The 15,457-nt window shown below is 43.0% G+C and overlaps 1 protein-coding gene and 1 long non-coding RNA gene across 8 annotated transcripts in view; one reads left to right on the top strand and one right to left on the bottom strand.

Moving 5' to 3' along the window:
• The window catches only part of FAM13B (family with sequence similarity 13 member B), a 111,624-nt gene that overhangs the window by 15,900 nt on the left and 80,267 nt on the right, over positions 1-15,457 (top strand). For 3 of the 7 annotated variants that reach the window (XM_058441234.1, XM_032157983.2, XM_032157980.2), the window contains exons 1-2: positions 2,967-3,113; positions 14,604-14,770. The gene's annotated coding sequence lies outside the window, so the exon portion shown is untranslated. Of the gene's footprint in view, positions 1-1,759; positions 1,775-1,858; positions 1,957-2,966; positions 3,114-14,603; positions 14,771-15,457 lie in introns of those variants that run through there. The other 4 variants (XM_058441231.1, XM_032157981.2, XM_058441233.1 and 1 more) reach the window with 3 other exon arrangements.
• LOC131383861 (uncharacterized) lies at positions 1,292-3,057 on the bottom strand. Its single transcript, XR_009214257.1, has 2 exons — positions 2,943-3,057; positions 1,292-2,057 (listed from the first exon to the last, which is right to left on the bottom strand). It is a non-coding gene; the product is annotated as an uncharacterized LOC131383861 (long non-coding RNA).

Genomic DNA, 15,457 nt, shown 5'->3' with positions numbered 1-15,457 from the left:
TATCCATGAAAAAAAAAGTCAGCTTTAAGCATCTACTATGCCCAGGGAATGTCAAACCATCATACAAAGTTACAACTTTCCTGCTCCTTTTTCTCCCTGCCTTCCCCAGATTTGGTTATGGTTAGTTAAGCTGGGAGGAGAAAGACTAGGCAGGTTAAAGATGGCTATGGTCCCCTCTTTAGGGCAAGCAATGAGACAACTGTTCCCAGCTGAAAAAGAGGAAAACATTTCACTCTTTGTGACTCAATGACAACAGGACTCTATTCCTAAGGAGACCACAGAACCCCTAAAAACTCATGGAACCTGCCTGAGTTTTCAATTAGGTACATGACAGATCTACTCCCACTGCACAAATTGAAAGGCATGGCAAAAGATACAAAATAAAACTGTTTGTTTTGAATTATAGGCCATGTGCCCCCTATGTTGAACATACTGTTTTTATATTATCAAGTAGGATCTAGAGAATATATCTTCCAAGAATATGTTCTGCAGTTTTTGAGGGGGAAAATGGTCATTGATCAATTCATTTGTTTTTTGAGATCCCATAATTTGTGGGTAGGGTATAAAAATGCAAGGGAGGCCGGGCACGGTGGCTCACGCCTGTAATCACAGCACTTTGGGAGGCTGAGGTGGGAGGATCACTTGAGGCCAGGAGTTCAAGACAGGCCTGGGCAACATAGGGAAACCCATCTCTAAAAAAATTTAAAAATTAGCCAGACATGGTGGCATGTCCCTGTAGTCCCAGCTACTCAGGAGACTAGGGTAGGAGGCCAAGAAGTTGAGGCTGTATTGAGCCATAATCCAGACACTGGACCCCAGCCTGAGTGACAGAGCAACACCTTGTCTCACAAAAAAAAAAAAAAAAAAAAAAAAGGCAAGGGAATCCTTCCCTCTGGGAGCTTACATCTTAGGTTTCATACTCAGAGCAAAGTATTTATTACAGTCAGTTATGTCAACAAGAGCCTGTGTTGCATATGTGGGGCAGGCTGAGGAGGTTTTTAACTCTCTTCGGATTTACTCTCAAGACTTTTACTCACTTATGATAAAGCTTTTGAAGCAATCATATTGCTCCTGTTCTCCAAGCATGGAATCACAGGTAAAGCTTTCATTTAAGATATTTAAAGAGAGATACAAGGCTAAATGCACAGGCTGCATCTTCACTGGGCTGCTCTGAAATCAGGCTCTGTTGATCCTGCTTGGCAGATTTGGAAACTTATTTCACTACACTCAAGTTTAATCAGGCTCTGAGAAATTAATTCGGATAAAACAATTCAACCCAGTGAACAGTGTCCGATTTGTAAACCATGATATGAATTTATTGACAAAAACTGTACAGCTAGTATAACTAGTCCTAGTTATATGCCTTGGACAGTCGCTTCTTACTGGGTATGTAGATGTATTTGAGAGGCTCCCTGAATGATAGAAAGGCTACTGGCTGAGTTTGGAATCAGAGTATGTATGGGCCTTTGTATGCTCTTAACGGAGATCCAGAATTTAGGTGTGCTAGGATATAAACTCCACGAAGGCAGGGATTTACTGACGTATCTTAAGAGACTAGAACATAGTAAGCATTCACTAAGTATCTGTTGAATGAGTGAGTGAATCTGAATTAAGATTTAACTGCCCTGAGACTAAGTGTTGGTTCTGGTCATTAGAATCAGTTGCCTGTTCCTGGACAGAGTTCCTGGGAGCTTCATAGAACATTCTTATTCAGATTCTTCTGGTTTTAGACTCTTTGTGGACCCCACCCTTCGATTATGACAGCATTAACTGGGTATGTGACACTTAGGTTACACATGGTTTACTCTCTCTGATGAACTGTGGGAGACACTCTGGCCTCTGTAGCCCATTTACAGATCATTTCATAGGGTGACTTTTTTTTTTCAAATCTTGTCCCAAGTTCTATGAGGGTTCTTGTTTTACATTTTCCAGGTTACTGACTTCCAGCTCAGGCAGGTAAGGGACAACTGAATTGTGGTGGCTGCTATTTTTTGAACAGGTGTTGATCTACCGGCCGTCAAGGAGTCCAAATGGAAGATCTCAAAGCCCTTAACAGACTGTAACAAAGAAGAGATTGGCTCAATATTCATACCTTTGTGAGCTCAAGGGAGTTGTAGGGATGGTCTGGGTAGCCATGCAAGTTCAGAGAGCTCATTCTTTCTGTCTCCTTTCAGCTCTGCCTCCGCAGCTGGCTGATTTTAGTATACAAAGCTCCCTGTGAGCCCGAAGCCTATCGACTTCCACAGTCCCAGACTGTCAAGGCACCGAAGCCTTACTGTTCTCTCTCGAGTCTAGGTCAGGTCCTGAGGTGAAGGGGTAGGGTGGGGGCGGGCAGGACGCAGGTGCAGCCCCGTGGTCCCGGATCTAACTCACATCTCTGGGAATGGGAACAGGAGTCACCGCTTAGGCCTCCCCCAGCGGTTTTCGGTTCAGGTCTCTGTGCTCCTCACCTGCATATGGGCGCCCTGGGTTTTTCTGGCCGCCTGCAGGGAGGGGCATGGCTTCCTCCGCAGAGACCAGAAGCGATCTCTGTGTTCCGGATTTTCCCTTTATCTTTCCTCTCCCCAGTGTCCTCTCTGTTCCCCAACCTCCCCAAACCGAGGACCCCACAACCTGCCTCGGGACCGCGCCTGGCTGCTCGCACCCTAACTCAGGAGCCCAAATGGTGGAAGAGGAACCGCAGTCCTCAAGCTTGCAGGACCCAGGGCCGCGGCCCGGGATGCTGTGGGGGTGGGGACCCTCGCCGCCCCGCCCCCGCCAGCGGCCCGCCCCGCCCCCTCCCACGCACGTCACGTCCGGCCCGGCCTCCGCCCGCCAGCCGCTCTCCTCCCGCTCGCCGTTAGGGAGGCTCTGCACCTCAGCCGCCGCCTGTGTCGCCACTCCCTCCCCCTCTTCCGCGTCTCCGCCGCCACCACCGCCGGGGGTATCCGGGGGTCGCTTACCGGGCTGGCCCCGCGCCACAGCCGTAGCTTTAACCTCTCGTCAGCGGCCGCCCCAGGAAGAGGCTTCCCGGCCGCGGAGCCAGTTGTGGCCTCAGTTCTCGCCCTCTTGCCGTCGCCGCGGGTCCTGGAGAAGCGGCCGCGGCCAGGGAACGGGGCATCGCGGTTCCAACGGTAGGTAAACGGGCGGGTACCCGGATCTGCGCATGCGCGGGTTGCAGGTCGCCGCGGCCCTTCCGCTCCTGTTGCCCCTCAGCGCCGCCTGCCACCCGCGCCTGCTCCCGGGCGTTGCGTTTCGGGGTGTGGAGGACTCCAGCAGGTGGGGCGTTCCGTGGAGAGGGCCCCCTTTCCGCTGGAGAAAGAGGAAGATGAAGCCGTGTCCCTGGTTGCCGGGGGGTGTGGCAGCCTTGGATTTGCAGCGGCTGCAGTGCAGTTGAGCGGGCGTGCCCCTCACCTCCAGCCCCTCCAGAGTAGATGGCGCGACATCCCACATTTCTTTGCTGACCTCTCCTGCCCACTGGCGCTGCGCCTCTTCCCCGCCCACTTCATGCTGGGCAGTGAAGTTGATGTAGAAGAAAAAGGAGTGTGTTTTATTCTGGGCTCTACTGCGCCCGTTTTTAAGGTCACGTGAGATGAGTGGTTGCGGACTTCCTTAAATCGCTCAGAGAATATAGCCAAAATTGGGCTGTTCGTGCACTGGGGCATTGTCTAGAATGCGCTCTGCATAGGCCAGGCTGGAGGGGGACACTTTGTATAGCATTAGGGTTCACGTGGCACGCCTAGTTTCCTAGATGAGGTTGTAGGAATCGGTTGGCACATTTGCGCAGTGGGAAACCGTTAAGCCCTTTTTGTTTGTAATCAGTTAAAATCAAACTGACTGTTAGAAAGACGGTGGATTATTTCATTTGGTTCCCCGTTTCGCCTTCTAATCAGTGAAAAAAGTTGGGCATTGACTTTGAAGGATCTGATAATCTAAAATGGTAGCCAGAATCATTACCAGTAGTAATGCAGACTATTAACATTAACTGAGGTGCACCTGTTTAGAGAGACAGACATTAAAGGGTGGTTTTGAATTGTTTGTCTTTTTAGAGCTGGGTTAGTGTGAGGCTATTTTCAACCTTCCTTTTTTGGTAGCCTTGAAATGCATGTTGGCCTGGTTTTCTCACAGGTACTGTGCATTTACTAAGTGCTTGTTGATGGAATTGAATGCACTGATAATTATTTGTATATCCATTGGGAGCGCCTTCTTTTTTTTTTTTTTTTTTTTTTTCCTTGAGACAGAGTTTCGCTCTGTCGTACAGGCTGGAGTGCAGTGGAGCGATCTCGGTTCGCTGCAACCTCCTCTTCCCGGATTCAAGCGATTCTCCTGCCTCAGCCTCCTGAGTAGCTGGGACTACAGGCGCCCGCCACTACGCCCGACTAATTTTTGTATTTTTGGTAGAGATGAGATTTCACTATGTTGGCCAGGCTGGTCTCGAACTTCTGACCTCAAGTGATCCGCCTGTCTCAGCCTCCCAAAGTTCTGGGATTACAGGCGTGAGTCACCGTGCCTTGCCCCCTTCTTACTTTTTTAATCCGTGCTGCTTTTAAAATTGGAGTAATAGTTTATACAATTTAATTTTATTACTAATTTAGACACCTGTGTGACACAGCTTAAGTTCTTGGAAAATGTAGAAGGGCATATTGCAGTGGCATAATTCGTTGGGTGGTGTAAATGTTAGTTTTTTTTTATTAGAATGTCATTGTTTTAGGACAGAAAATGGCTGAAATGAATCTGTTGACTTGTCAGTGATTCCCCACCAATAAAATAACTGCTTTTATAATCATTTATGAATAACCTCAATCCATCGCTACATAGCTCTTCCATCATCGTATACAAATTTTGAATTTGGGCACTATAGTAGTATAAATTACTGTTTTTTTTGTTTTGTTTTGTTTTGTTTTGTTTTTTTGAGACAGGGCATCACTGTCGCCCAGGCTGGAGTGCAGTGGTGCAATCTCGGCTCACTGCAACCTCTGCCCCCCAGGTTCTAACGATTCTTCTGACTTAGCCTCCCGAGTAGCTGGGACTACCGTGCTTGCCTCTGCGCCTGACTAATTTTTGTATTTTTTTGTAAGACGGGATTTTGCCATGTTGCCCAGGCTGGTCTCAAACTCCTGACCTCAGGTGATCTGCCTGCTTCTGCCTCCCAAAGTGCTGGGATTACAGGCGTGAGCCACCTTGCCACCTTGCCCAGCCTTACGTTCAATTTTTTTTTTTTTTGGGGGGGGACAGAGCTTCATTCTTGTTGTCCAGGCTGGAGTGCAAATTTTAGTGTGTAAATTATACCTTAATAAATGTATTTTTTTTAAAAACCCACTGGTGGACTTTGGAGAGCTTATACTCTGTTGGTAGAAACAGCCATTAAACAAACACAAAATGAATATGTAATAAAACTTGTGGTAGGCCAGGCTCACAGTGGCTCACGCCTGTAATCCCAGCACTTTGGGAGGCTAAGGCTGGAGGATCAGTTGAGCTTAGGAGTTTGAGGCCAGCCTGGGCAACATAGGGAGACTCTCTCTTTACAAAAAAAAAGCCAGGCATGGTGGCATGCTCCTGTAGTCCCAGCTGCTTGGGGGGCTGAGGCGGGAGGATTGCTTGAGCCCAGGAGTTTGAGGCTGCAGTGAGCTATGATCGTGCCATTGCATTCCAGCCTGGGGGACAGAGTGAGACTCTATCTCAAAAAACAAAACAGAAAACCTGTGATGAATATTTTCGAGCCAAGGAACGCCACACCCTAGAGAAATTAATAGATTAGACCATTAGATTGAGTGGGTTGAAGAAAGCCTCTCCAAGGATGGGACTTGAACTGATGATGGGAAGGAGGAAGCGTGGGAGAGTGTTTCAGGTCAGTGAACTAGCAAGTATAAAAGACCTAGGCTGAGGAAAATGTGGTAAGCTGACAAGATAATTTAATGACATTTACTAGATTTCTACTAGAGAAGGAAATATTGCAAGTCTTTTATGTCAAGTTGTAACCTAGCTTCTAGTGTATATTTTTTCCTTGTATATATAATGTATAAAGATTCTTATCTCTTGCTTTAGTTTTAAGAGCGATGTCTGTCAAGTTTCTATTATTGCCCTTTTCAGGAACAGAATAGAAAAAGTTCAGTTTTGTTTACCTATTCTCGAAAATATTTCTCTACTTTTTGCTTTTGTGTGTCAAGCTGCTGCTCTTTACAGTTGAAAAGTAAAAGTAAAAATAAAACTGAAAACCACTTGTTGATTGACATAGTAGATGCTGAATATCGTTTTGCATTGGGGTGAGCAGGGAGGTGGAGGAGGTTCTCTGTGGTCCTAATTTGGAGCAAACACTGGTCACGCTGGATTTAGTGTTTGGAAAGGTTTAAAGGAGCTGAAATTTAGAATTAGGTAAGATGAGAGTTTTTTTTAATAGCAAAAGCAGACTGCATTATGATTGGTTGTAGAATCATTTTGAAACTATTAATCTTGTAAAATATTCTCTTTTTCTATTGAGAGGAAATATTCTAGTAGTATTTCCATAATAATCTTTGGCCAGCAACTGCAAAACATTTCCAGCAACTACAAAGTATTTAAGTGCTTTATGAATTACCCTTGGCGTGGCTTCATGTATTTCAGTGATATTTTAAACAAAATTTTCAGTGAGAATTGTAGTTGTTGCCTAGAAGGGGCATCCACTTGTAAGATAGTAGACTTAGAGTTCTAGTTACTAATTCAGTAACTTTGAACCAGTTTCTTCAGCTCTCTGAGCTTGCTTCCTCTTCTGAGAAAAGGAAGGGTAATCCATTCTCCTTATTTCACCGGATGGTTGGAGGATTCAGTTGGAGAGTGAACTGGAAAATACACTGGAAATGGTAGCATCAGTTTCAGTATTGGGGTTTTGCTATTTAGTGTTCAACTGGGAAAACAAAAATGAAGTCATTTTTTTTTTCTTTTTTTTGAGACGAAGTCTCATTCTTGTCCCCCTGGCTGGAGTGCAATGGCGGTGATCTCGGCTCACTGCAACCTCCGTCTCCTGGGTTCGAGCGATTCTCCTGCCCCATCCTCCTAAGTAGCTGGGACCACAGGCACGTGCCACCATGCCTGGCTAATTTTTATATTTTTGGTAGTGATGGGGTTTCACCATGTTGGCCAGGCTGGTCTCAAACTCCTGACCTCAGGTGATCCGCCTGCCTTGGCCTCCCAAAGTGCTGGGATTATAGGCATGAGCCACTGCACCTGGCCTAATTTTGTATTTTTAGTAGAAATGGGGTTTCACCATGTTGGCCAGGCTGGTCTTGAATTCCTGACCTCTGGTGATCCACCCACCTCAGCATCCCAAAGTGTTGGGATTACAGGCAGGAGCCACTGTACTTGGCCGTTTTTTGCATATTTTATGGTCAAAGTTCACAATCTAGTGGGGAAGATATACAAAAAAAGTTTAACCACTGCTTTTTTGTTCATGTACCAGCTTCCCTTTTTTTTTCAGTTTTTATACAAGTCTGTGCAAAAAGAAATGTTTTAATCTCAGGGGACCTATCTGGCTAGACCAAGTTGTAGAATTACACATAATACCCCTTACCTGAGAAAATGAAGTGTATTGTAGTTTTGTATTAACGAGCTATGAAAAATGATAAACTAGTCTTCTTACTCCTATCAGTCTAGTAGGCCTTGCCTATGCATGTTTTCAGTGGAGAAAAGGTATATTAATATTTCCCACGTTGTTGGAAGAAATAGCTTACAAATAGCTTATACTCTTTTTTTTTGGTTTTATTTTTTAAGGCAGTGAAATTTCCAACAACCTTTTAAGCAATAGAGCCCTGTTTAGTTTAAAAACTTTCTAGTCCTGAATTCTGTATTAGTTATACTTTGTATCTGATAAATTACTTAATGGCCAAGCCAGTATGAACTTAATAACAGATTTAAGTGATTTGGTGTTTTCCTGATTGTGTTAGTCCATTCTCACACTGCTATAAAGAACTTCCAGAATAAAGAAAAGAGGTTTAATTGTTTCACAGTTCTGCATGGCTGGGGAGGCTCCAGGAAACTTACAATCATAGTGGAAGGGGAAGCAGGCATGTCTTACATGGCTGCAGGCAAGAGAGCCTTTGTAGGAAGTGAAGGGGGAAGAGCCCCTTATAAAACCATCAGCTCTCATGAGAACTCACTGTCACGAGAACAGCATAGGAGAAACTGCCTCCATGATCCAATCACCTCCTTCTCTCCACACGTGAGGATTACAATTCTAGATGAGATTTAGGTGGGGGCACAGAGCCAAACCGTATCACTGATCAAAGTAGCGTCTATGAACATTTGATAGGTAAGTTTATGTGCTATTGAGACATTCGTTCAGCTTTTCTGTTAAGTATCTCAGACAAATTATGCTTTGGTCAGTTTCTCAGGCCAGGAGGGAACAACTAATTTAGCATATTTGCCACTGTTGTAGTACCATCCTTGTTCAGTTAGACTGAAAGAGGTGCCTTTTGCTTCAGTGAATTATTTGGAGCCCCAGCTAGTAAGAAGCTGAATGTCTAGAGCAGGGATAAGTTTATTTTCTTTTAGTTTTGGTTTAATGATGTAAAGTCAAATTAGCAATAGTCTACAAACTTAAAAATTTCTATCCTCTTTATCGAGACCCAGCTTTCTGCTGGCTTTTCTGACTTTGTATACCAATGATAATAGGGATGTATTTATGTAGTTTTTTGGCTTTAACAAGTAGTGAGATAGCTCTTTTAAACCTTTCTATGTGAATTGTATCATATTTTGTCAAAGCATTTGGGCAAACGTGAGTTTTATTGTTCCTTCCTATTCTATTTGAAGGTAGAACTTTTTTACATGAATGTGGCACTTTTTCTTGGCACATCTTTTTGAGTCGTTCTGTTGCCCAGGCCCAGTGCAGTGGTGCAATCACAGCTCACTACAGCCTCAAACTCCTGAGCTCTAGAAATTCTCCCATCTCAGCCTCCTGAGTAGCTGGGACTACAGGTGTGTGCCACCACACTTAGCTAATTTATTTATTATTTTATTTATTATTTTGAGATGGAGTCTCTCTTTGTTGCCCAGGCTGGAGTGCAATGGCGCAATCTTGGCTCACTGTAACCTCCCCCTCCTGGGTTCAAGCGATTCTCCTGTCTCAGCCTCCTGAGTAGCTGTGATTAAAGGCGTGTGCCACCATGCTCAGCTAATTTTTTACTTTTAGTAGAGATAGGGTTTTACCATGTTGGCCAGGCTGGTCTTGAACTCTTGATCTCGGGTGATCCACCCGCCTCGGCCTCCCAAAGTGCTGGGATTACAGGTGTGAGCCACCGTGCCTGACCAATTTTTTTTTTTTTTTTTTGAGACACGGTCCCTCTCTGGTGCCCAGGCTAGAGTTCAGTGGCATGATCACAGCACACTGGAAGCCTCTACCTCCCTGGGCTCCAGTGATCCTTCCACCTCAGCCTCCCGAGTAGCTGGGACTACAGGCACATGACATCATGCCCAGCTAATTTTTGTACTTTTTTGTAGAAACAGGGTTTTGCCATGTTGCCCAGGCTGGTCTCGAACTCTGGAGCTCGAGTGATCTGCCCACCTCGGCCTCCCAAAGAGCTGGGATTACAGGTGTGAGCCATCATGCCTGGCCTCTTTTTTCATTTTCTTCAGCTTTATTGAAGTATGATTTATATACAACAGCATGTCCAGTTCAATACGTTTTAATAAATATATGTAACTATCACTGCAACAGTTATGACATAGAACATTTTCATCACCTCAAAAAGTTCTGTGTTTCAGTTTTCTCATCAGTAAAATGGATATAATGAAAGTATTTGCCTCCTTTAGGGTTGTTGTAAGGATTAAATGAGTTGATATGTTAAAGTCTTTGAAATAGTGCCTGGCATATTGTAAGAGCTCGGCAAATGCTGTCTGCTGTTATTATCTATAGTATTGATATTGGTGCTCTACCCCTTTTTAAAGGCCCCTCACTACTAATTTTAGTAGATATTTAAAATGTAAAGATTCTGTGCTATTAAGAAAGGTACGTTTCATTTGTCAAAAATCAGTTGATTGTAGATGCTGTTTTGGTTATTATAGCTCTGTAGTATATTTGGAAGTTGGCTAGTGTGATGCCTCCAGCTCTGTTCATTTTCTTCAGGATTGTTTGTGTTAATCAGGGTTTTTATGCTTTTGTACAAAATTTAGGGTTGCTTTTTCTGTTTCTTTGAAGAATGGCATTGGAATTTTGATGGGGAGTGCATTGAATCTGTAGACCACTTTGGATTGTATGGATATTTCAATAATATTAAATTTTTCAGCCCATGGGGGGAAAAAGGGATGTGTGTGCTGCTACTATGTATGTGTATTTTTGTATATGTAAATGAAATTGAATGGAATGCAAAAAAAGTACCTTGAGTCCCAGTAGAACTTAGGTTGATAGCTGGCATATGAAGGTACACTTTCTTGAATGTTACCCAACTTTATTGATAATTGATGTTTAATTGCATTGTTTCTGAGCTGGGAGTAGTGACTCATGCCTGTAATCCCAGTGATTTAGGAGGCTGAGGTGGGAGGTTTGCTTGAGCCCAGGTGTTTGAGGCTGCAGTGATCCATGATTGGGCCACTGTACTCCAGCCTGGGCAACAGGGTGAGACCTCGACTCAAAAAAAATATATATATATATTTATATATTGCTTTGTTTGTAATCACCGTTATCTCATGGTGAGGTATATGATGTAAAATTCAACGTAATTTCCTATTCCTTGTCAATAACACCATGCTAAGCAACTGTCACTTGTATTCAAAATAATTTTGCCATTTGGGGCTGGGAGTGGTGGCTCATGCCTGTAATGCCGAGGTGTGCAGATCACCTGAGGTCAGGAGTTCGATACCAGCATGGCCAACGTGGTGAAACTCCATCTTTACCAAAAAATACAAAAAAATTAGCCGCGCATGGTGGCACGTGCCTATAATCTCTGCTACTCAGGAGGCTGAGGCACGAGAATTGCTTGAGCCCAGGAGACAGAGGTTGCAGTGAGCTGAGATCATGCCACTGCACTCCAGCCTGGGCGACAGAGTAAGACTCTGTCTCAAAAAAAAAAAAAAAACTCTTCTCTCTCTGTGTGTGTGTATGTGTGTGTGTATAAATTTTGCTGTTTAGATTTATAACAGTATGCTTTTGGAAATACTTGGTTATTTTGAAAGTCCACACATTGTATTCTCTTGTGTCAGTCCTTTTATTGAACTGCTTTCTTTACATTTTATTGATTCTATCTGCTAGGACATTTTATTAGATCTTTTTGGTATATTTTTGTATGGTGTCTGCTGCTGTTTTCCTTTTTTTTTTTTTTTTGAATGTAATATTGTAGTTTAGGTGTTGCATTCATTTTCTAGGACTTTCATGACAAATTACTACAAACTAGGTGGCTCTAAAATAATAGGAAGTTTTCTCTCACAGTTGAGGAGGGTAGAAGCCCAAAAGGAAGTGTCCACAGGGCAGATTCTAGGGGAGAATCTTTCTTTGCCTCTTCCAGCTTCTGGTGGTTCCTGGCATTTCTTGGCTTCTGGCAGCATAACTCCAGTTTCTCCCTGTCTTCACATGCTCTTCTTTCTCTGTGTCTCTGTGTATCTTGTCCTCTTATAAGGACATGAGCCATTGGATTTAGGGCCTGCCCTAAATCTAGGATGATTTCCTCTTGAGATCCTTAACTAATTACACCTGCAAAGACCTTGTTTCCAGATAAAGTCACATTATGAGGTTCTTGGTGGACATGAGGTTTGGGGGGGGACACTATTCAACCCACCACAGATGTGAAGGGAATATTTACATGATTTAAGCTCTGAAAAGGGGTAGGAAACAGGACTAAATAATGTCAACTACTTTGCAATTTGCAGAAATGTTACCTTGGGCCACTCCCCAGTCTGAGAGTTCTCAGCAATGTGCTCTAGATACAAGTCCCAAGTGAAAGATTGGCTCCTGGGGCTTGGACCATAGGCCTGCCCTCTGGAATTACCTGTTCGCAAGCTAGAAATAAATGATGACCTAAAATGTATATAAGACTATGAGGCTGGGCATGGTGGATCATGTCTGTAATCCCAGGACTTTGGGAGGCTGAGGTGGGTGGATTGCCTGAGCCCAGGAGTTCAGGACCAGCCTGGGCAATGTGGTGAAACCTCATTTTTACAAAAATTAGCTGGGTGTGGTGGCCTATGCCTGTAGTCCTAGCCTACTCAAGAGGCTGAGGTAGGAGGATCACGTAGGTCCGGGGAAGTCGAGGCTGCAGTGAGCTGTGATCATGCCACTGTACTCCAGCCTATCTCAAAAAAAGAAAAAGACTATGGGCAGTTTGAGCGCCAGAATGTGACATTCTATCATACTATAAATTGTGATAATTTACATGGAAAAATAGTATAGTGATTAAGAGCTCAAGGACTTTGAGAATCACATTCTCTGGTTTCATATTCTGCCTCTGACCCTTATTATCTGGGTGGACTGTGGGTAAATTGGTGAGCCTTGCAATGTCTAATTAAGGGTTAAAGAATACCTTAATACATGTAAAGTGCAGAGAACTGCCTGGCATATCATAACTGCTCATTTAATGTTTGTTGCTGCTATATCCGTCATCATCCTCAGGAGAGAGAGAAACTTGTCGTCAGAAAGATTGATGCCTTCGATTGTTTTCCTAGTATTGAGGGTAAATTTTTACTGATGAATTCATAGATTTCTACCCAGCCTCACCTTAGAAAAATATGCTTTCAGGTTGTGTAGTTAGAGGTTGCCGGTAGTAGAGGTCATGAGATGAGATAATAGGCTCCTGACTGGGAGCAGTGGCTCACGCCTGTAATCCCAGCAAGGTGGGAGGGATTGCTTGAGCCCAGGAGTCTGAGACCAGCCTGGGCAACATGAGACTTCCTCTCTACTAAAAATACAGCTGGGCATGGTGGTGTGTGCATGTAGGCCCAGCAATTTGGGAGGCTGAGGCAGGGGATTGCTTGGGTCCAGGAGTTTGAGGCTGCAGTGAGCCATAATTGCACCACTGCACTCCAGCCTGGGTGACAGAGTGAGACCCTGTCTCGAAAAAAAAAAAAAAAGAAAATAGATTCTTGGTTTCATTAACAAGGCATTCTAAACACTGAGTAGCTATTTTAGTGATATATAGAACTTGCTCCCTGACAGACTTTTGCAGTGAGTTTTCATTTATAGTACATCAAGCAAACCCCCCTTTATGTCATGAGGATATCAGCTTGACTTTTAGTGTAAGTCTGTTAAATAACTTATCTCTGAAGTTAACTTCAAAGTTGTTTTCAAATGGATAGATAGGTAGATTAACTACATGTCTTAGCAGGCATTTCAGGATGTTTTGCAACTAATCATCCACTAAAAGATTTGTTATGGGAATGTGGTTTTCCTTCCCTTCAGTTTTTAATGTTCCTCCTGGAGGTGTATGTTACTAATAACACTTTGAAAACCACACTGATTGATATTACTCTTCTGCTTACCTGAAGCTTCTTGGGCAGAGTCCTGCAGTATAGTTTACTGAGCTTATTAAACGATTTGTTAACAGATGACTAGAATTCACGGAGAATAATGATACCATTAGAATTCACAAAGGATGATGAGACCAAATATGAAACACTTTGCCAAACAAGTTCTTCTCTCTCTCCCTAGTCTAATTGCTGGTCTTTTAGCATTATGCAAAGAAGAGAGAGGAGACTGGTTCTCTACTACATACATATGTTATCTCAGTTAAACTTAACAGCTGTACAGGTATTACTCTTTTTTTTTTTGAGACAGGATCTCACTTTGTTGCCCAGGCTGGAGTGCAGTGGTGCAAACACAGCCCATTGCAGCCTCCATCTCCTGGCAGAAGTGATCCTCCCGCCTCAGCCTTCCAAGTAGCTGGGACTACAGGCACTACTATACCTGGCTAATTTCTAAATTTTTTTGTAGAGATGGGGTCTCACTATATTGCCTAGGCTGGTCTCAAACTCCTGGGCTCAAGTGATCCTCCCACCTTGGCCTCTCATAGTGTTGGGATTGTAGCCATGAGCCAATGCACCTGGCCTGTACAGGTAGTTTCCTATTTTATATATAGAAACCTAGGCTCAGAGACATGGAAGTTGTTCACCATCATGTATCTACAAAATGACGGAGTTGTTCTTTGAATCTGAACCTTTCTGGGACTGTTCTTTTTGCTCTTTTCCAACATATGCTATCGCTTCTCTCAATTAGGGAGCTCAGGCAACCACTATGTTGTATACAAAAAAAGAAGTACTGAAGTATAGTAGCAAGCTTAAGTCATATCTTTGATTCTTTGATCTTTTGAAAATACTTCCATGTTTAGTTCTGAGTATGTGAGGAAATGAGGAAGGAATGGGATGGGGTAGGGTGTCTACACATAATTGAGGAAAATGGATTATTTGAATGGTGTAGTCCTTGAAGATATGTCCTGTCACATATCCTCCTTTGCAATTCGTTTATTTATCTTCAGCAGAAAGATCTCCAGTTTTCCATCATCATCTGAAACCTTTGCAAGGTTTTGCCTTTAGGTTACAGATAGATTTTTCAGACAGAAGAATACCTTTCAATATAGGTAACCTCTTAAGAGGACTTTACTGCTGCTTCTATTAATAGTCTCTTCTGACAGTTAAAGATGTGGGAAATTGAAATAATTGTTTTTGTCTTGTAGATTAACTGCTGAAGTACTGATCGAGTTCTGCATTTCTTCAATGAGGAACTACAGGCTGATCTTCTGCCATAATCTCAAACAGCCATAAATGACAAAAGAATGCTTGCTCAGTGAGGGTAGCTGGTGCAGAAGCCATTTTTTAAACTTAGGTATTTAAGTACTGAAAGGTAAGTTTTCAAAATGGTAACTATCTTGTGCTCTATAAATCCATAGAGATTTTGGAACTTGCCCCTATAGCTGCTATTTGATTTAACTTGAGGTTTTATAGTTCTTAGCTGGCACCAGATACGTTGAAGAATGGATGTTGCTTGTCTGAGACTATGTAAATGTATGGCATTTTGCTATCCTTAAGTTAATTTTTTCTTTTCTTTTAAGTTGGCTGCATTGTTTCCTAGTCATGTGACATTCTTGATCCAGTGGGTATACACTTGATCCAGTGGACCTTATTTTTGTAAACTGATGAATTTTAGTAGACTTATTTTTGTGATTTGCTTTCTTTCTCTTGCAGTGAGAAAGAAATTGGTTTTCTGGGGTGATGGAAAAAATACCAGCTGGTGTCATTTTGTTCACTATCAACCTTTGAGTTTTTCTTTCTTTTACAAATACTCTTTTCCTACATAAAGTAATAAATGTGTAATGTGTTTATTTTAGAAAATAAATTTTTCTTGGGATTATTTGTTCTCTGACGTGTCAGATATTGGAAATGGCCATCTGAGACATTGTTTTCTCCCACTTCTTTACTGATCACAATTCCTACAAAATTAGGACAAATAACTATTTCTGAACTAGATGGCTCTGAAAATTTTTCTTTTGGATAATTATGAAATAACAGTGTTAAGGACAGGCACGACGGC

This window comes from Hylobates moloch, unplaced genomic scaffold (genome assembly GCF_009828535.3).
Source record: "Hylobates moloch isolate HMO894 unplaced genomic scaffold, HMol_V3 SCAFFOLD_6, whole genome shotgun sequence".
Lineage (NCBI taxonomy): Eukaryota > Metazoa > Chordata > Mammalia > Primates > Hylobatidae > Hylobates > Hylobates moloch.
Note: the sequence above shows the minus strand (reverse complement) of the source record. Positions and strands in the feature narration are given on the sequence as shown.